This window comes from Cyanistes caeruleus, unplaced genomic scaffold (assembly GCF_971803275.1).
Source record: "Cyanistes caeruleus unplaced genomic scaffold, bCyaCae1.hap1.1 HAP1_SCAFFOLD_101, whole genome shotgun sequence".
Lineage (NCBI taxonomy): Eukaryota > Metazoa > Chordata > Aves > Passeriformes > Paridae > Cyanistes > Cyanistes caeruleus.
The window spans coordinates 565,044-585,594 of NW_028255903.1; the positions used below are offsets into that span (position 1 = coordinate 565,044).

Sequence of the window (20,551 nt, forward strand, 5' to 3'; positions counted from 1 at the left end):
CACGTCCCCAATACAGTACCTTGCTGGGACCTCCCCACAGTCCTGTTTTTGGATCTTTATAGACCAATTGGTCTGCCCTAGCATTTCTTTCTCCTAAACCCACATCCCATTTGTGACTACAAATATGGATAATAGCAAAGGCAGCAGTCCTCAACTTTACTGCTCTTTGAAGCTGCAAAAACAGTTCATATAAACGAGGATTTTTTACTTCCTTTATGTCTGCTTTTTCAATACGTTCACTCACTCCTGCAACATATAAAGAATCAGTTACCACATTAACAGGACCCTTAAACTGCACCAAAACCCAAACAACAGCGACTAATTCCAGAGTTTGTAATGTGTCCTCCTTTTGAGCTGGAATAATGTGATGATTCCATTGTCCTTCTGAATTTTGCCATGTAGCAGCAGCTGTGCGAGATTTCTTTCCAGCATCAGTGAACACCGTTGATGCCCCTGGTAACGGCACAAATGATCGTTTGGGCTTTTCAATCCAATTCTGCTGGCCTATCCATCGTAGTGGTATTCGAGGCACCTCCCCAGTACTGACCACACTGCTGTTGTCAAGCAATGCTTCTTGCAGTGTGGAACTGTGAATTAAATACCAGTCTAAAGTGTCCTTTTTTATTGGTATCTGAATGACAGCTGGATCTGCACCCATAATTTGTCACAATCGCTTCTACCTTTGTTTTATTAAATCTGCTAAAATTTCAGTTTTTTGAATTAAGGTATGTCTCTGTTGTAGTGGTGGCAACAACCACTCTAATACCCATATCTCCCCTGTTTTCTTTTGTTGCTGTGTTAAAGCACCGATGAGATGTTGATGTCCAAACCGTACAGTAAAGTTAATGTCCAAGTCTGGATCTCGCCTACGAACAACACCTGTCTGGATACCGTCCATTATTTTATTGAGAGCTTCTTGTTGTTCACTGGTGACCTGTATAGGTGCTGTAGGATCAGTACCTTTCAACAAAGGTCATAAGGGTTGTAAAAGTTCATTAGGAATACCTACAACAGGTTTAAGGCATTGCAAATCCCCCAGCAATCGTTGAGCATCATGAACAGTATGAAGTGACATGTTCAATGACAGTTTCTGAGGGGCAACATACTGCTCAGTTAAAGTCCCCCCGAGATATTTCCATGGGGATGACTGCTGTATTTTCTCAGGTGCAACAACCAGTCCATTCTGAAGTAGTTGTGTTTGAATGTCTTTAACTTGTTAATCTGCAAAAGGTTGTGACTGAGCAAAAAGAACGTCATCCATATAGTGATAAATAATGGTTGTAGGCCATCGAACACGTAGTGGCTGCAAAGCATTATCAACATAAAGCTGGCACAAGGTAGGAGAATTACGCATACCCTGTGGTAAAACTGTCCATTCAAATCTCTTGTCTGGTTCTGCTCAATTTAATGAAGGCAAGGTAAAAGCAAATCTGCAAGTATCCTGTTCATGCAGTGAGATAGTGAAAAAACAGTCCTCTAAATCAATTATTAACAAGGGCCAATCTCTTGGCAACATTGCAGGATTGGGCAAAACAGATTGCAGTGCCCCCATTGGCTCCATTTGTTCATTTAGTGCACGTAAGTCGTGCAGCAATCGATATTTCCCCGATTTCTTTTTAATTACAAAAATAGGGGCATTCCAAGGACTTGTTGACAACTTTAAATGTCCTTGTTGATATTGTTCCAGCACTAATTGATGAGCTAGCTGCAGACTTTCCCTTTTTAAAGGCCACTGTTCAACCCATACTGGTTCCTGAATTATCCATTTAAATGGGAGTGGGAAAATCCAAACAATGGCCTCTACTCTAAAGGGTGCTCATTGGTCAAAATAACACCAATTTGGGACAAAATATCTCACCCTATTAGACATTGGACCTTGTCTGGTAATGGAACAATTGACAAAACAGAACTGATGACCTTCCCATCTAATTGAATCTGGATTTGAGGAGACCTTTTTGCCAAAGTTAAGCCTCCCACCCCTGTAACAGTAACCATACTGGACAACAAAGGCCATTCCTGGGGCCAATACTGTGGAGCAACAATACTTGAGTCTGTCCCAGTATCCAATAGTCCTTCTAATTGGTGGGATTCTCCGTTATAATTGGGAACAACTTTTCGCTTGGGTCAAGTGTTTAAGCCCAGGGTAAGCAATGTAAGTCCTCCTGTAGAACCAAATCCACCTGTACCCTGTAATTGATTTTGCAATGGTGTCAATTGATGGGTATATTGTGGTACTGACACCAGTTGTGCAATTTGCTGTCCCTTATCAATTCTGGCTGGTGGTGCCAGTGTATATGCCATGATATATATTTCACCAGAATAGTCCACATCAATTACTCCAGGTAAAATAAACAATCCCATTAGACTAGCAGATGAACGTCCCAACACTATTGCACCCACAGCTTTTCCATTTATTATCACTGGTCCCATAATTCCCGTGGGAATCTTGTAGGGCTGAGATGTCAATAAATCCACAGTCACTGAGGCTGCCAGGTCCAGGCCGAGGCTCCCTGCTGTGGCAGGCTGGAGGGAAGTTGCACTGATGTTCTGGCAGCTGCTATTTGTGTCCTCGCGCGGCAGCTTCTCGCGCTGACCTTCCCGTTTCCCGATCTCCGGCGGCAAACACTATCAGTGTGGGTATTGGAGCGACACTGATTGCACCAAACAGATGGTACAGTACATTCCTTCCGAATATGTCCAAGGTTGCCACAGCAAAAACATTTGAGTCGGGAGGCTGGAATCCTGCCATTGTTGGTTGTAGCTGCTTGTAGTGGTGCAAGAGCTGCTAAAACCTGACTCTGATTTGATGCCAGTTCTTTAATTGCCTGGGCTAACATTGCCTGTGAGCCCACCGGTATATTAGACATCCTCTCTAATGCCTCCTCAATAGTCCAATTAGCATTTAGGGAATTTAAAACTGACCTGGTTGCTGGATTACAATTCTGTAATGCACATTGTTTTAATAATGCTTCCCTCATATATTCAGGAACACCTGCCTGTTCTATAGCTGCAGCTGCTTTATCAATAAATGCTCCAAATGGCTCATCTCGCCCTTGTTTAATACCCATATAAGATGGAATACCTCCTGGCTCCTTAATCCGATCAAATGCAGCTCGTGCCAACTGCATTCCTTCTCTCAACTTATCTGGTCCCAAAATAGCTTGTGCTTCCACTTGACTCTATGCTCCTAATCCCATTAGTTCTTCCAAAGTTAGCCCATGCAGTGGATCACCTGCCTGTCTTTCCACATTTACACTTTCTTGGCAATAAGCTTGCCAGTGTGCATTAAACAACAACTGCTGATGCTGACTAAGAATCAATTTCATAATACTCCTACAATCTGCAGGCAGCAAAATCTGTGTGCCCCACAAATAATCAATCATCTGTCTAACCGGTTCACTGGTCACTCCAAACTGACTGACTGTAGATCGCAACTGTGATAACCATTTCCAATCTAAAGCTGTAATTGGAGCTTGTATTCCTCCCCCTTGCATCGGTGCAAAGGTTACAGGACATGCTATTTCCAATACAGCATCTGCTATTTCCTGATCTCCCTCTTGCAAAATATTCCGTGCTAATGCAGCCCATGTCTCCCTTCTTTCCCGTGCAATAGCCTCACCTAACTCACGCCCTACCCCAGGGACAGATTTATTTTCCATAGGGGAGGATGGTAACGGTGCCGAAGGCTCCGTTCCAGAATCAAGGTTAGTAGGTGAAGGAATTGGAGATGGCACAAAAGGATTAGCAGCGGCAGCAGGGGTCAGTGACTGCGTGGGGGGGGTCAAGATTACTGTGTTCGTGGCGGGTGGCAATGGACACTCATTAATTCCCTCTAATAATCTATTTTTTGACATAGGTGCAGATGCTTTTGTGGCAGCTGCCTGTTCAGCCTGATACTGCAAAAGAACATTATGAACTGTCCGCCACAGTTTTCTCAATTTTTTAGCAGTTTTATCATCATCTAAAGTAGCTTCCCACAATTTATCTCCAAATTTTCGCCACTCATTTAATTCATGGACTGTATGGCGATTCTGAAAACAACCCTGAGCATACCCATAAGCAAGAAGTCGAGTGAGCTCCTTGCGCAAATCAAAGTCTTTAACCTGTCACTTTTCTAAAAAGCAGGTAAATAAATCATATGCTGCTTGCCTTTCCATCTTACCGTCAGCGCTGTTGCAGCCCCTACAAGGTTTCGGCAGCACGTTACGGCAGGACTCTCCTCTGAGGTCGCCTGTGGCGCGGCACCGTTGCTGTGTGATCAGGACTCTCCTGTGAGGTTGCCTGGAACGCGGCACAGCTGTTGCGTTTCACCGTCCTTGCTGCAGAGGACCCATCCCCTGACACCAACTCCCTTGGCCAACTCCAACTCCTTTTTAAGGTCCCAAAGGTCCCAAATGTCCCAAAGGTCCCAAAGGTCCCAAAGGTTCCAAAGGTCCCAAAGGCCCCAAAGGCTCCAAAGGTCCCAAAGGTTCCAAAGGTTCCAAAGGTCCCAAAGGTCCCAAAGGTTCCAAAGGTCCCAAAGGTCCCTGTTGTTCAGGCGCCATTTGATGAGTTCGGCGGGAGAAATGCAGCACTCAATATGAATGATCAGCAAGTCTCATTTATTGATAACTCTAAAACCACTTATATAGCATCAATAATTAGGCTCATACATAGTGCAAAAGCAAGCTCATTCTTGGATATTTCATTTAAGCTTGACTCCACCTAGTCCCACATTCTTGTGGTCTCTCATTTGTGCTGAATTCTCATTCTTCTGATCACAGTGTCCTGTTCTCAGTTCACAGTTATCACCAAGGTCTTTCTGACCTTCCAACATCTCAAACCAACGGTACTCTATTGTTATTTAATTCTTTCTCAGCTAATTGCTGCATGGGAACATGACCTTTGCTAGCTAGCCATTGCTCTATACATGGCCAATCACAGAACACAGAGTTCATCTGATTGAGGTGAAATTTCATTCACTGGAGACAAAGTCAAATTGCCTCTTATTTGCTCAGCACTACAAATCCATTTGAAGCTGGTTGCCAAGACTTGCTGCAAGTGCTGAGTGATGGGATAAAGCCCTGCAATGGCACCATGAAATGGGAGAGCTGGAGAGAAATCTCAAAGAATGGCATTTCCAAGCATTTTCAGGCGCTGATGTTCTGCTGCTGGCTTGGTGCTGTCCAAGGGGCTGATTGGAATGGTTTTAGAGGAGCTACGCTGGGCAGTGAAATGCACCTCAGGCAGAAAATGCATCTCTGGTGTCTGCAAGTGCCTTTATCTCCCATCATGTTCCTCAGCACTGAAATCCTGCAAGGACTGAGTGAATCTGAGGCTTTGGGAATGCCCAAGAGTGAGAGATTTTGGTGAGACTTGACTCAGGAGATGGAAGCAGCAGCAGCAGAAGGTGCTCTAATCTTCATCCTTGTGTTCTCCAGCATGCTGATGCATCATGAAGGAGGCAGGGATTCCATCAGGTACCTTCTGTATCTCCTGTGGTAAATTCTTTCATTTCTCAGAGTTTCAGGCATGTGTTGTGTGGCTGTGCTGCACCCCAGGGCCAGGCTCTGCCTCTCTTGGCTCTGGCTGCTGCTTCCAAGCTGTCCTCTGTGATTTGGATTTGCAAGCCACCTCTCTGACCAGCTTCCACTTTGCTTGAAAAATTCAGCACCATGTTGGTGGCTGAACAAGTCCCAGAGCTGGGGAGAAGGATTTGAGATGCAATTTGCATCCCAGAGTTGTTACAGTGGGGAAAATGTCGCATCCCTCCTGTGCCTGGAGCTGCTAATCTTGTTGCAAACATTGAAAAGCTCTTCAGCTTCTCTCATTCTACCTAAATTTGATGACTGCTTTGATTTCACACCTCTTCCATGCAGGTTTTTCCTCTGTCCTTGGCTAGAATTGTCAGGCCTGAGAAATTTTGTTGAGCCTTGGGACAGCTCCCATCATCTATCCCTGCTCCTAATGCTGCTTTGAATTCTCTTGGGAATGTGAGCATGAGGGAAACTGAGGGGACTTTAGTGAGAGGAAAAGTGAGGCACAGAGGCTGAAGTGCAAATGCAGAGTGTGCAGGGTCACCACAGTCTGCAGTGTTGTGGGGATTTGGGCCATGCAAACAGATGTTTCTTCTCTGGGAATGGCTGATTCCTTTGGTGTGTCTCCTCCTGAAATTGCTGTGCACCAGGGCTGGTGCTGGAGCTGCAGCAGCACAACTTGCCAGGGAGCCGTGTGGGAGCCAGTGGGAATCATTTCTTTGCTGCTTTGGATGAAAAGTTGTGACATGAATCTCAGTGTCAGGGAGGTGCCACGTTCATGCTGCTGCAGTGCCCACACACTGTGTCTGGAGACAGCTCAGGAGAAAAGGAAGAAAAGCCAGGATGAAATCCCATGTGCTACTGAACTCTATCAGAAAGTGCTTGGAGTGAAGTGTGTGAAGTGACTGGGGAGAGCTGGATAGAAGGGACAGCTCTGAGCAGTGTGTGGCACATCACTGACATCCTTGCAGTGATCTTTGCACAGAGATGAAAAAGTATCAGTTTGCATGGCCTGAATCTGTGGGTCTGGAAATTCTGCGTGTTGCACAAGCTGTGCTGAGCTCACCTGGCTCTGAAATAGCTGAAATATCATCTCTGCACCTTAGGCAGGAAGAGCATCAGAGTTGTGAAGAGATGAATAAAAATCAGTCGTAACCCAGAAGCAAACCTTGGCAATAGACGTGTGGCAGGTGAGGAGACTGAAAGCTTTCATTCTTGTCCTGGGAGAATGAATTCAGCAATAAAAAATCCTGTCTCTTGGCATTAAAATACTTTAGTTTCAGCTCTGCCCCAGCCCATCAATGTCCCTGTGTGGTTGGGGGTTGTTCTCCCCCTGTAGCCCTCTGCAGGTTGGTGCTAATTCAAGATGTTCTGGCAGGTTCCAATGTTTTGATGCCCGAGCAGGGAGTGCAGAACAGGGATTACAAGTGCTGACATTTGCTGTGCTAGAAAGTCCAAGGGACAAATTTGTGCCAATTAAGGTCTCCCCTTTAACTAGGAGGAACAATTGATGTTGTGCTTGTAGCAGAGTGTGGTGAGAGAGGGGGTTTCCAAAGGAAATCTTGGTGCATGTGGGCCAGAGGCCCCTGTGCTGAGGCTCCCTCCAGGCTGGCTCCAGCCCCTCAGGGTGCCCAGGAAGCAGGCTGCCCGCAGCCCAGGGCAGCCTCCTTAGCCCTGGGGCTAGCCAGGGAAGAGCCATGGATGAGGCTGAGCCCTGCTCCCATGTGGGATGCCATGGGACAGGTCCCACTGGGATTTGCCCCTCCAGCTACCAAGTGTGTGCAGAGAAACTGCAAGGAGAGGGTGAGCTCTGACAGTGGGACCCCCTGTGCACAGGGAGCCCACTCCTGGGGTGGCTGTGCCAGCTCCCGCAGGGACATCCAAGCCTTGGTAACAACAACAACAACAAACTATAGAACCTATTTACCTAAGAACATATCTAACAAAACTACATGAAATGTATTTACAGAACACTTAAGCAAACTCTAAAACATCTATCAGAACACAACAACTGTAAAACGTATATACAGCAGCGTGGCATCTGTGTCCGTGATGTGCCTCAGTCCTGGAAGAAAAACAAGTAGCACGGTCAGTGCAGTCAGGCATGGAGGGGTGTTCCATGTGCTGCCAGGCTGGGACACTGGCACAGTGGGACTCTGCTGCCAGAAGTGAGGCTGGCTGGGGCTGGGGGCTGTGGCCCAGGCACTGGAACAGGGCTTGTGTGGCCCAAAGCAAGCCCAGGCCAAGCCAGGGATGGCCAGCAGAATCCAGTGCATGGGCTAGCGTGTCCCTGAGCAGGGAGTGCCCAGCCCAGCCCCAGGCTGGCAGCAGGGGACCCACTCTGCCTGTGGGGAGCACCTGCCTGTTCTGCTGCTGGCATCGCTCTTCATCCCAACACCATGTCCTCCTCCTCGTCTTCTACATCAATATCCATCTCCTCAATATTGTCTTCCACGTCCACCTCCATTTCTTCCTCTGTCTCATCCACATCCATCTCTTCCTCTCTGGTGTTCTCTCCATCCACTTCCATTTTCTCGTCCGTATCCATCTGTGTATCCACCTCCATCTCCTCCTCTGTGTCTGTGCCAGCCTGCAGAGGTAGCAAAATCTCCCAGTGGGGTCCCTTTCCCACACTATCCCACACAGCTCCAGCCCAGCCATGCAGCTGCGGGGCGTCCACCTCCGTGGAATAGTACCATACCTTCTTTGGAGCAAATGCAGACATCCTGCAGGGATGGAGAGCAAAATGCACTCAACGAGGAGCTTTTGGGACTGCTGGGGGTATGAGGGAGCAGGTGACAACAAGGTGACAGGGGTAGGCCTGGAGCAGGGTGAAGAGCGTGCTGACACAAGGAGCCAAGGGTTGTGTTGTGGCCGTTGCTGGATGCTGGAAGTTCTAGCTGGAGCGTGCACTGTGACATCAGTGCCAGGAGCCCAGGCCCAGGCTGAAGTGGACAAGGGAGATGCTAGAATGATGGAATCCCTGGGTGCTTGGGCTTGGAAGGGAGCCTAAAGACCATCTTGTTCCAAGCTGAGCAATCTTCCCCCAGAACAGGTTGCTCAGAGCCCTGCTCCCAGCTGGCCTTGGATGTTGCCAAGGATGGAGCATCCCCAGCCTCTGTGCCCAGCCTGGGCCAGTGGCCCAGCAGCCTGAGTGGAAAAGAGCAGCTGCATTAGATCCAACTTCAAGCTCACTCCTGCAGTTGAAAGCCTTCTCCTCTCTGTGCCCATCTTTCCTAGAGCTGCAGGGAGGCCTCCCCAGCCCCTTCTCTTTCCAGGCTGAGCATCCCCAGCCCCACATGGACAGCACTCAGATCCGTGGGGGTCGAGGCTAAAGGGTGGCAAACGGCATCAGGAAGTGAGAGATGGAAGCTTTTGGAGATGGAAGGTTTGCCTCTAAATGGAGAAAAGAAATAAAAGTGGAGGGAAAAATGGTGGGACTCTGGCTCTGTTCTAACTGGGGAAGATTTTCTTTTCTTCTTTTCTGTCGTGCTGATTGATGTATTGTTGTTTGAAACGAGGTTTGGCAAAATATTCATTGTCTTCTCCATTAATAAAAAAATCCCACAAAATTCCAGTAAAATCTGACAAAATTCCCACAAAAATCCCATAAAATGGCAGAAAAATCCCACAAAATTCCCTAAACTTTGTTTAAATCTCACAAATTGCCAAAAAAATCCACGAAATTGCAGAAGAATTCCACAAAAAGTACTGGAAAAACCCCATAATGCTTTAATTTTTCCTTAAATCCCACAAAATTCTTGAAAAAATGCACAAAATTCCACAAAAAACCCAACAAAATTCCCTGAATCTCTTCAAATTCCCACAACATCCAACAAAAATCCCTCAAAATTCTTAAATTCTCCTCAAAATCCCACAAAATTTCAGAAAATTCCACAAAATTCCTGAAAACTTTGAAAAATTCCACAAATAGTCCATAAAATGCACCCTACAAAAAACCTTAACTAAATTCTGTAAATTATCTCAAAGTCCAACAAAATTCCAGAAAAACTCCACAAAATTCCCTAAATCACCTCAAAATCCCACAAAATTCCACAAAACTTCCACAAAATTCCATAAATCTCTGCAATATCCCACAAAATTCCACAAAAAATACACCAAATTCCACAAAAATCCCACAAAATTCCAGAGAAATTCCAGAAACTTCCACAAAATTCCCACAAAATTTCCTACATTTTCTCAAAATGTCACGTCTTATGGATTGACATTTCAAAAAACAAACACCTAAGGAAGTTGAAGCTGCTGGAGGCTGAGAGGAGTTTTTCTCCTGGCCCATAAGAGGCCATTGCTGAGAAGTGCCAGCAGTTTTGCCCATTGCAAAGTGCCATCAAGCTGGGAACAGCACTTGAAGCCCTAAGGCCGGCAATTTCTCTTGGCTCTCTTTGCTTTGCGCCTTTTGAAGAGGTAGCAGGGCTCGGCTTCAGCCTCCTTCCCCCCAGGCCAGCCAAGGCCACGGGAGGGGAGCGGGGCTGGCCGCAGCTCTGCGCTTCCCGGGGAGGATGGAGACTGGCAAGTGCCAGGAGCCCCTTCTCAGAGGCTTGGCTGGGCCTTGCACAGCGGGGCTGCCGGGCCAGGCCGCTCCCTGCCTGGCCTGCACTTTGTGCCGCTGCTCAGTTTCACCACAGGCTGCCACTAAAGGCAGGGAAAGATAGCAGCTTGCAGCTTTGTGCTCAGATAATGGCCACACTCCCCACAGCAGCCATGGGGAAAAATCATCTGTGTTCCTGAATGCCAACAATTTCATCAGATTTTACTGGAATTTTGTGGGATTTTTCTGGAATTTTGTGGGATTTGGAGGAGACTTGAAGAATTTTATGAGATTTTTCTTAGATTTTGTGGAAATTTGTGGAGATTTTGTGGGCTGTGTCAAGAATTTTGTGGGATTATTCTGGAATTTTGTGAGATTTTGAGAAAATTTAAAGAATTTTCTAGGATGCTTCTGGAATTTGTTGGGGTTTTTTTTGAATTTTGGGAAATTTTCTGAAATTTTGTAAGATTTTGAGGAAATTTGAAAAATTTTGAGGGATGTTTCTTAGATTTTGGGGGAATTGGTGGAGATTTTGTGAGATGTTTCTGGACTTTTTGAGATTTTAAGAAAATTTTAAGAATTCTGTGGTATGTTTCTGGAATTTTGTGGGATTTGTGAAGAGACTTGAAGAATTTTGTGAGACTTTTCTTAGATTTAGTCAGAATTTATGGGGATTTTGTGGGATTTTTCTGGAATTTTGTGGGATTGTGAGGAAATTTGAAAAAAATTTTGAGGGATTTTTCTTAGATTTTGAGGAATTTTTTGTGGATTTTGTGGGATGTTTATGGAATTTGGTAGAATTTTGAGGGAATTGGTGGAGATTTTGTTAGATGTTTCTGGAATTTTTGGTATTTTAAGAAAATTTTAAGAATTCTGTGGTATGTTTCTGGAATTTTGTGGGATTTTTTTGGAATTTTGTGAATTTTTCTGGAATTTTGTAGGATTTTGAGGAAATTTGAAGAATTTGGAGGGATTTTTCTTAGATTTTGAGGGAATTGGTGGAGATTTTGTGAGATTTATGGAGATTCAGTTTGATGTTTTAGGAATTTTGTGGGATATTGAGTAGATTTTGTGGGATATTTTCAGAATTTTGTGAGATTTTTGTGGGATTTGTGGGATTTTGAGGAGACTTTAAGAATTTTGAGTGATTTTTCTTAGATTTTGTGGAAATTTGTTGAGCTTTTGTGGGATGCTTCTAGAATTTGGTTGGGTTTTGAGAAGATTTCAGGAATTTTGTGGGATTATTCTGGAGATTTGTGGGACTTTGAGAAAATTTAAAGAATTTTCTGTGATGCTTCTGGAATTTTGTGGGATTTTTTGGAATTTTGTGAAATTTTCTGAAATTTTGTAGGATTTTGAGGAAATTTGAAGATTTTTGTGAGATTTTTCTTAGATTTTGAAAGAATTGGAGATTTTGTGAGATATTTCTGGAATTTTGTTTGATGTTTTTGGAATTTTGTGGGATATTGAGTAGACTTTGTGGGATATTTATGGAATTTTGTGAGATTTTTGTAAGATTTGTGGGATTTTGAGGAGACTTGAAGAATTTTGAGGGATTTTTCTGGAATTTTGTAGGAATTGATGGAGATTTTGTGAGATGTTTCTAAAATTTGATAGGTATTTGAGAAGATTTAGGGAATTCTATGGGTTTTTTCAAGAAACTTGTGAGATTTTGAGGGATTTTCAGAATTTTGTGGGTGTTTCTGGAATTTTGTGAGATTTTGAGAAGATTTAGTGAATTTTCTAAGATTAGTCTGGATTTTTTTGATATTTTGAGAAAATTTTAAGAATTCAGTGGGATGTTTCTGAAATTTTTTGGCATTTTTTGTGGGATTTTGAGGATAGTGGAATTTTGTGGGGTTTTTAAAGAATTTTGTGAAATTTTATCTAGACTTGAGGAATTTTAAAGGATTTTTCTTAGATTTTGTGGAAATTTGTGGACAATTTGCAGGATGTTTCTGGAATTTGGTGGGATTTTGAGAAGATTTAGGAAATTTTGTGATGCTTTTACTTGAATTTTGTGGGATTTTGAAAGACTTGAAGAATATTGATTGATTTTTCTTAGATTTTGTGGAAATTTCTAGTGATTTTGTGGGAGTTTCTGAAATTTGGTCAGGTTTTGAGAACATTTAGGGAATTTTCTGGGATTTTTTCTTGAATTTTGTGGGGCTTTTCAAGAATTTTGTGGGATTTAGAGGAGACTTGAAGAATTTAGTGAGATTTTTCTTAGATTTTGTGGAAATTTGTGGAGATTTTGTGGGCTGTGTCAAGAATTTTGTGGGATTATTCTGGAATTTTGTGGGATTTTGAGAAAATTTAAAGAATTTTCTGGGATGCTTCTGGAATTTGTTGGGGTTTTTTTTGAATTTTGGGAAATTTTCTGGAATTTTGTAAGATTTTGAGGAAATTCTAAAAATTTTGAAGGATTTTTCTTAGATTTTGAGGGAATTGGTGGAGATTTTGCGAGATTTATGGAGATTCAGTTTGATGTTTTAGGAATTTTGTGGGATATTGAGTAGATTTTGTGGGATATTTTCAGAATTTTGTGAGATATTTGTGGGATTTGTGGGATTTTGAGGAGACTTTAAGAATTTTGAGTGATTTTTCTTAGATTTTGTGGAAATTTGTTGAGCTTTTGTGGGATGCTTCTAGAATTTGGTTGGGTTTTGGGAAGATTTCAGGAATTTTGTGGGATTATTCTGGAGATTTGTGGGACTTTGAGAAAATTTAAAGAATTTTCTGTGATGCTTCTGGAATTTTGTGGGATTTTTTAGAATTTTGTGAAATTTTCTGAAATTTTGTAGGATTTTGAGGAAATTTGAAGATTTTTGTGAGATTTTTCTTAGATTTTGAAAGAATTGGAGATTTTGTGAGATGTTTCTGGAATTTTGTTTGATGTTTTTGGAATTTTGTGGGATATTGAGTAGACTTTGTGGGATATTTACGGAATTTTGTGAGATTTTTGTAAGATTTGTGGGATTTTGAGGAGATTTGAAGAATTTTGAGGGATTTTTCTGGAATTTTGTAGGAATTGATGGAGATTTTGTGAGATGTTTCTAAAATTTGATAGGTATTTGAGAAGATTTAGGGAATTTTGTGGGTTTTTTCAAGAAACTTGTGAGATTTTGAGGGATTTTCAGAATTTTGTGGGTGTTTCTGGAATTTTGTGAGATTTTGAGAAGATTTAGTGAATTTTGTAAGATTAGTCTGGATTTTTTTGATATTTTGAGAAAATTTTAAGAATTCAGTGGGATGTTTCTGAAATTTTTTGGCATTTTTTGTGGGATTTTGAGGATAGTGGAATTTTGTGGGGTTTTTAAAGAATTTTGTGAAATTTTATCTAGACTTGAGGAATTTTAAAGGATTTTTCTTAGATTTTGTGGAAATTTGTGGACAATTTGCAGGATGTTTCTGGAATTTGGTGGGATTTTGAGAAGATTTAGGGATTTTTGTGATGCTTTTACTTGAATTTTGTGGGATTTTGAAAGACTTGAAGAATATTGATTGATTTTTTCTTAGATTTTCTGGAAATTTCTAGTGAATTTGTGGGAGTTTCTGGAATTTGGTCAGGTTTTGAGAACATTTAGGGAATTTTCTGGGTTTTTTTCTTGAATTTTGTAGGGCTTTTCAAGAATTTTGTGGGATTTAGAGGAGACTTGAAGAATTTAGTGAGATTTTTCTGGAATTTTGTGGAAATTTGTGGAGATTTTGTGGGCTGTGTCAAGAATTTTGTGGGATTATTCTGGAATTTTGTGAGATTTTGAGAAAATTCAAAGAATTTTCTGGGATGCTTCTGGAATTTGTTGGGGTTTTTTTGAAATTTTGGGAAATTTTCTGGAATTTTGTAAGATTTTGAGGAAATTCTAAAAATTTTGAAGGATGTTTCTTAGATTTTGATGGAATTGGTGGAGATTTTGTGAGATGTTTCTGGACTTTTCTTAGATTTTAAGAAAATTTTAAGAATTCTGTGGTATGTTTCTGGAATTTTCTGGGATTTGTGTAGAGACTTGAAGATTTTTGTGAGACTTTTCTTAGATTTAGTGAGAATTTCTGGGGATTTTATGGGATTTTTCTGGAATTTTGTGGGATTGTGAGGAAATTCGAAAAAAATTTTGAGGGATTTTTCTTAGATTTTGAGGAATTTTTTGTGGATTTTGTGGGGTGTTTATGGAATTTGGTAGAATTTTGAGGGAATTGGTGGAGATTTTGTGAGATATTTCTGGAATTTTTGGTATTTTAAGAAAATTTTAAGAATTCTGTGGCATGTTTCTGGAATTTTGTGGGATTTTTTTGGAATTTTGTGAAATTTTCTGGAATTTTGTAGGATTTTGAGGAAATTTGAAGAATTTGGAGGGATTTTTCTTAGATTTTGAGGGAATTGGTGGAGATTTTGTGAGATTTATGGAGATTCAGTTTGATGTTTTAGGAATTTTGTGGGATATTGAGTAGATTTTGTGGGATATTTTCAGAATTTTGTGGGATTTTTGTGGGATTTTTGGCATTTTGAGGAGACTTGAAGAATTTTGAGCGATTTTTCTTAGATTTTGCGGAAATCTGTGGGATTTTTCTGGAATTTTGTGGGGCTTTTAAAGAATTTTGTGGAATTTTGAGGAGACTTGAAAAATTTTGAAGGACTTTTCTTAGATTTTGTGGGAGTTGGTTTAGATTTTTTGGGATGTCTCTGGAATTTGGTAGGGTTTTGAGAAGATTTAGGGGATTTTGTGGGATATTTTTTGTACTTTTGTGGGTCTTTTTAAGAATTTTGAGGGTTATTGTGGAAATTTGTGGACATTTTGTGAGAAATTGCAGGAATTTGGTAGGGTTTTGAGAAGATTTCCGGAATTTTGTGCTATTTTTTTAGCATGTTGTGGAATTTTCAGGAATCCTGTGGGATTTTGAGGAGATTTGAAGAATTTGAGGGATTCTTCTTAGTTTTTGTGGAAATTGGTGGAGATTTTCTGGGATGTTTGTAGAATTTTGTGGATTTTTGTGGAATTTTGTGGGATTTTGATGAGACATTGACATGGTTTTAAAGCTGAAATTAAATAACTACTAGAAAACGTAGTTACTTTTTGCTGTGAGATAGGGATTAGAACAAGAGCAAAACAGGCTTAAAACTTCAAAGGAATAAAGAAAGTTTATTAACAAATCTACAAGAATAAGAACACCAGAATAAACCTCCAGAAAACCCCTTTATCCCCCACTACCCAACCATTCTCTTGTTCACATGATAACATAGGGACAAAAAACTTTGGAGCTTTGGTGTTTAAAACACTCCCAATTCCTGTTAGAGTCTTTTCATCAGACTTCGTAGAGAAACAGAAGTCTTCTTCTGCTAATTTGTGGAGTTTTTCACAGGAAAATTATTTCTGTTATAGTTTTCTATTTCTCTGATGCCAGCTGCCCAGAAATCCTGTCAGCAGTTCACTCCTCCCATTTCACATCACTCTGAGGTGTGTATGGGTCAATGAGTCTAGGGGTGTCATTTTAAGGATGACACCTTTATTCAAAGGCAGAAGTTCTCTTCATCTGTCTCTGTGAGCTTCCCTGGAAACAGAAGTTTTCTCTTTGCCTCTCAAGGCCGCAAATCTTCAACTATTACTTCTCCCCGCTCTGTTCCAGCACCTCACTGTATCACAATTACTCCACCTCTTGCTGAAAATCCACACTTTGAACACTCCATTCCTCCCAATATATCCTGTCATGAATTAAAGGAGTTTTTTCAGGACCTTATTATCCATCCCCGTAGCTTTAACAGAAAAATATTTCAGCTTAATTAAAGCATCTCCTTATTCTCTACCTCTTCTGAAGCTTAATTCTTTTCTTTACTGTCTCTAATAGTTTATAAAGTCTCTTTACATGTTGATTCCTCTCTTTTTCTCTCTCTGGGTAAAAGGATTAATCTGCAAGTCTCATCTGGGTAATGAAAAGGTTAAAATCTTGCCCAGGCTTTGTAGATGGTTCTGTGATCTCTGCCGGAGCAGCGGCTGGAGCTGTGTGCGCTGGAAGATTCTTCATGGCTGCTCTGGAGAGTGTGGTCACTGTCTCAGCCCGCCGCAGCTCAAGAGCTTTTTCTTTCTTTCCTGGGCAGTCTGTGGTGAATTCAGTCGCAGCAAAAAGTGCAGCCGAGCCAGGGAGCGGCCTGGCCCGGCCAGAGCCCGGGGCAAGCCCCGCAGGCCCCATCTCCCGGCCGGGAGCCGCGGCAGGCCCAGCCCAGCCCCTGCCCGGGCCGCATGGGCTGGGCCGGGGACGGGAAGCCAGCTGGAGCTCAGTTACCTTTCACAGCCAGCAAACCAAGAGACAAAGAAATTCCCAGCCTTAGGGCTTAAGCTGCTGTTCACAGCTTGATCTCACTTTGCAGTGCTTAAAACTGCTGTCAATTCTTAGACATGGCCAGCTGTTGGCGAGGAGACAAACTCCCATCAGCCGCCAGCAGTTTGAACTTCCTTAGGTGTCGTTCCAATTGGGAACGGCTTTAAAGAACGACAATGGACTCTCAAGGGAGTCACAACACAAGAATTCCCTGGTTTATTGCTTCAGGCCTGTCTTATAGACAGATACGTGGAAAAGTACAGAAAGGAAACTCTTATTGGTTAACAAAGTACTACATCACCATCATTGGTCAGGGGGGGCCCATCACCCCCCCTGGCCTTCTCCTGCAAGAGAAAACAAGACTGCAAAACAACACCTGCAAGGCTGTTTAGTATCTCTGAGAATTGTTTTAATTCCTTCTCATGAATTTCTCAGGCTAGCCCTCAGTCAGGCCTGAGAGCTATGTGGCCTGTAATAACTACAGGCACTCTGGTTCAGATTTAGCATCCATAATTCACCTTTTTCGCTTAGGAAAAAAAAAATAAAAATGTACCGTGTTTGTAATTTCCTGTTGGGCCCTGCAGGAAAAGGAACAAACACAGCACAAGAGGTTTCTTTTACTAGAAATTGGAATGGATGCTGATCTAGAATTAATTTAGAATTTTGGTTTATGTTTTGGTATTTAGGATTTGTTCTCTTTGCAAGGACTTGATGGTTGAGTCTAATATTTCTAATTCAGTGAAGTAATACACACACTATACAAAACTATATACAACATTGTTAGTCTGTTCGAATTGACAGTCTAACATGTCAATAGAGTAGTTTGAAAGAACACCAGAGTGATAAAAACAATGCACAATGCAATTTATGCTGCTTTGATGCCCTCTTCAGATACAATTGAGGGATTTTTGAGGGATTTATAAAGTTTTTATGGTTGTTCTTGTTATTGTTCGTCGGGTTTGAACAGTAGTTCATGAATTTCAGGACTGTAAACACAAAACTTAAAAGATACAAAGTGAGTTAGTTTGGGTCCCGCAGGGACTGCAGGACGCTGGCACGGCTCAGGCCGCTGGAGCCGACGGACTCGTTGAGGCATCTCCTCGGGTCGGTGCAGAAGGTCCCGGTGGAGTGGCCCGCCGTTGTCTTTCTCTCCCCCCGCCACCTTTATGGGTGCGGGGGGGCCGCTGCTAGAGTTCAGATCGGTAGCGCAGCACGGCAAGCGCTCTCTCTCCCTCCCGCGCCTCCCCGCTGGAGCGCGGGGGGAGCGAAGTGGGCGCAGGGCTAGCGCCTCCCGCGCACGCGCGGGGAGAGCGAGGCCGCCGGCCCCCCCCGCCTGCGCTTTCTCGCCAGTGCTTTGGACGCGCGGGGGGGGCGATGCCTGCCACGGGCCTGGCCCCGGCCCCAGATCTGGGCTTGAGTTCGGGTTTTTCGGGGTTTTCGCGGCCGGCGGCGGCGGGCAGGCGCAGGGGGAAGTCGAGGTTGTTGTTTTCCTTCCCCCCGCCGCTCCTCTGCCGGGGGAAGCCGCGCGCCCCGCCGCGTTGGTACCGGGGGGATTGGTTCGCGCACGCGCGGGGCGAGCGAAGCCGCCGGTCCCCCCCGCCGTTTTTCTGCCGGGGGGAGCCGCGTGCCCCGCCGCGTTGGTACACGGGGGGTCTGTTTGGGCGGGCCCCTCCCCCCCCTCGGCGGCGGCGGCGGCCCGCCGTGTTCTGGATTTGCGCTCGGACTCTCCAGCGGCTCCCCGCGCGCCGGGCACGGGGGAGTTGAGCGCTGACTCTCTCCCCCTCCCTCGCCGCGCTGACGGGCCGCAGCGGGGATGTCTGCGCTTTTGTTCGCGGCACAGAAGGAAGAAGCTCGGACAGCGCGGAGGCGCTGAAGAAAGGGGGTTCTGCGGCGGCCGGCGGTGGCGCTTTTGGCGCCGGCGGAGGCTCTGCGGGTGGCACAGGCGGAGGCGGGCAGTCTCCCGTTGGCAAAGCCCGCGCGCCCAGCTCCGCGGATGGCGGCCGCTCAAACCTCTCTGGAGAGGGAGATCTTTGGGCTGCGGGTTGCTCTCGCTCGCCGCTAAAGTCCTCCGAGGGTCTGGGCAGAGCTAAAAGAGCACTATGCAGCTCATCCACGGTTTCACTGTCTTCAGACTGGCTCCATTTCAGCGTTTTAAAAAGCACTCCCCAGGTGGCTGCCAGGCTACACACGCTGATATCTCCGTTTATGAATTTTGACCGTAAATGGTGCTCTATCGACAGCCAAAGTTCGAGATCAAAGGCATTGTCCATAGTTATATCAAAACCTTGCTCTTTCACCCACTGAAATAAAGCACGCATGGCATCTTCAGAAACACTGAGTCCCATGCAGGGCAGGGCATCCTGCCATGCAAGGTAGGCAAGCTGTTCATCAGCTGAAGTACAGTTCCCCATTATGAGAACTTTATCTTGGCGGCTCCGCGAATGCAATTATGCACACGCTAACGGCTCGGACCCGGGATTTTGAGCTCTGCTTCACCAAGATAGGCCGTTCCAAGCCCGCTCACCGGCAGGTCTCCACTATCCCGCTGGTTTCCAGAACCAGCTTCCTCTAGGAAAGCCTGGAAGAATTCCACTTACCCCTCTAGGGGGAAGGGCTGGCTTTTTCCCGCTCGCTGCTTACCCTCAGGGGATTAGCAGAAGTCACGTTGGTTGCTTTCTGACCTCGGGGGTCGGCTGCACTTTACGTCGGGTTACCGGACCTCAGAGGTCGGTTCAACTTCACGTCGGTGGTCACCAGATATCGTTCCAATTGGGAACGGCAAGAAAGAACGACATGGGACTCTCAGGGGAGTCACAACATGAGAATTCCTTAGTTTATTGCTTCAGGCCTGTCTTATAGACAGATACGTGGAAAGTACAGAAAGGAAACTCTTATTGGTTAACAAAGTGCTACATCACCATCATTGGTCAGGGGCACTCTACCCCTCTGACTCCCTCCTGCAAGGGAAAACAAGAGACTGCAAAACAACACCTGCAAGGCTGTTTAGTGTCCCTGAGAATTGTTTTAATTCCTTCTCATATTTTTCCCAGGATACTTTCTCAGGCAGCCGGAGGAGCCATGCGGCCTGCAATTTGTACAGGCACTGTGGTTCAGATTTAGCATCCATACAGACACCTCTTCCAGGGATGTTGCACAGGGACTGCAAAGAGCTTGGAGAGTGACAAGACACCAAACCAGAGGTCCTCTGGCCCCTGTGCAGTTTTGACCATTGTCCTCTAACATTTGGTACCCAGGGTCTTACCCGACACCCTTGCAGTGCCCAGTTGTCAAAAGTAGAAGGGGATCTCAGCACACCATGGCAGGGTTCTGATCTGGGCTCCCTTCTAGATTGGAATCACAACTTGCATTATCCAGAGGCCCTGCTGGATGATGGCTTGAAACACTTGAGAAATGCTGGAGGTAAGTTCTCAATGGTCCTTTCCTGGCAGAATAAGCAGTTTCAATGTCCTGGCACCACTGCAGGTGTCAAAACAGAGACATACACGTGTGTGCCCTCGCCCATCACGTTCCCCTCACCTCTCCCGTGGCTCAGTGCTGCCTGTGCAGATGAGCAGAGGTGACAGAAGCTTCTGTGGCTGTTGAGTTACAGGTGTGTCTGCAGGCAGGACTTTCCCAGCTCCTGGGTTGGTAACTGTACGCAAGCCCGGCTCCCATCCCAAGGCCAAACACCTCCCTCAGGGACACCTGCACCACACATTTCACATCTCCATGCCCATGCCCAATGTCCCTGGCACAGCTGCATTACCAGCTTGCTGCTGTGCAGATGCTGCCACCACCCACAGCAAGGCCCTGTGTCCCTGAAGGGACCCGCCCTGCTCTGTGGCCTGGACTGAAGGTGGGTCCCTCCTGCCAGGGCAGGGCCCAGCACAGCTCTTCTGTTCCAATAAAGACATGGAGCTCTCACCCCAGTGTCCAGCTGGTACCACCAGCAAAGCCCACACAGCACCAGCCCTGGCTGAGCCCCATGTCCAGGAGCAGGCAGGGCTGACCAGAGTGTGGGTGGCAGGAGCCAGGCAGGGGCTGCTGTGACCAGCAGCGGGGCACTGAGGGGCTGGGGGAGTCCGTGTTGAGCGTCCCTGGGATGAGGGCACATTTCCTTCAGTGGCATCACCTGGGCCTGGACCTCCTCCAGTGCCATGACCAGGAAAAGAGG

The 20,551-nt window shown here is 44.8% G+C and overlaps 1 pseudogene; it reads right to left on the bottom strand.

The window, feature by feature from the left end:
- Window positions 1-1,862: 1,862 nt before the first annotated feature.
- On the bottom strand, window positions 1,863-3,659 carry LOC147646327 (endogenous retrovirus group K member 8 Gag polyprotein-like; annotated as a pseudogene).
- Window positions 3,660-20,551: the final 16,892 nt, after the last annotated feature.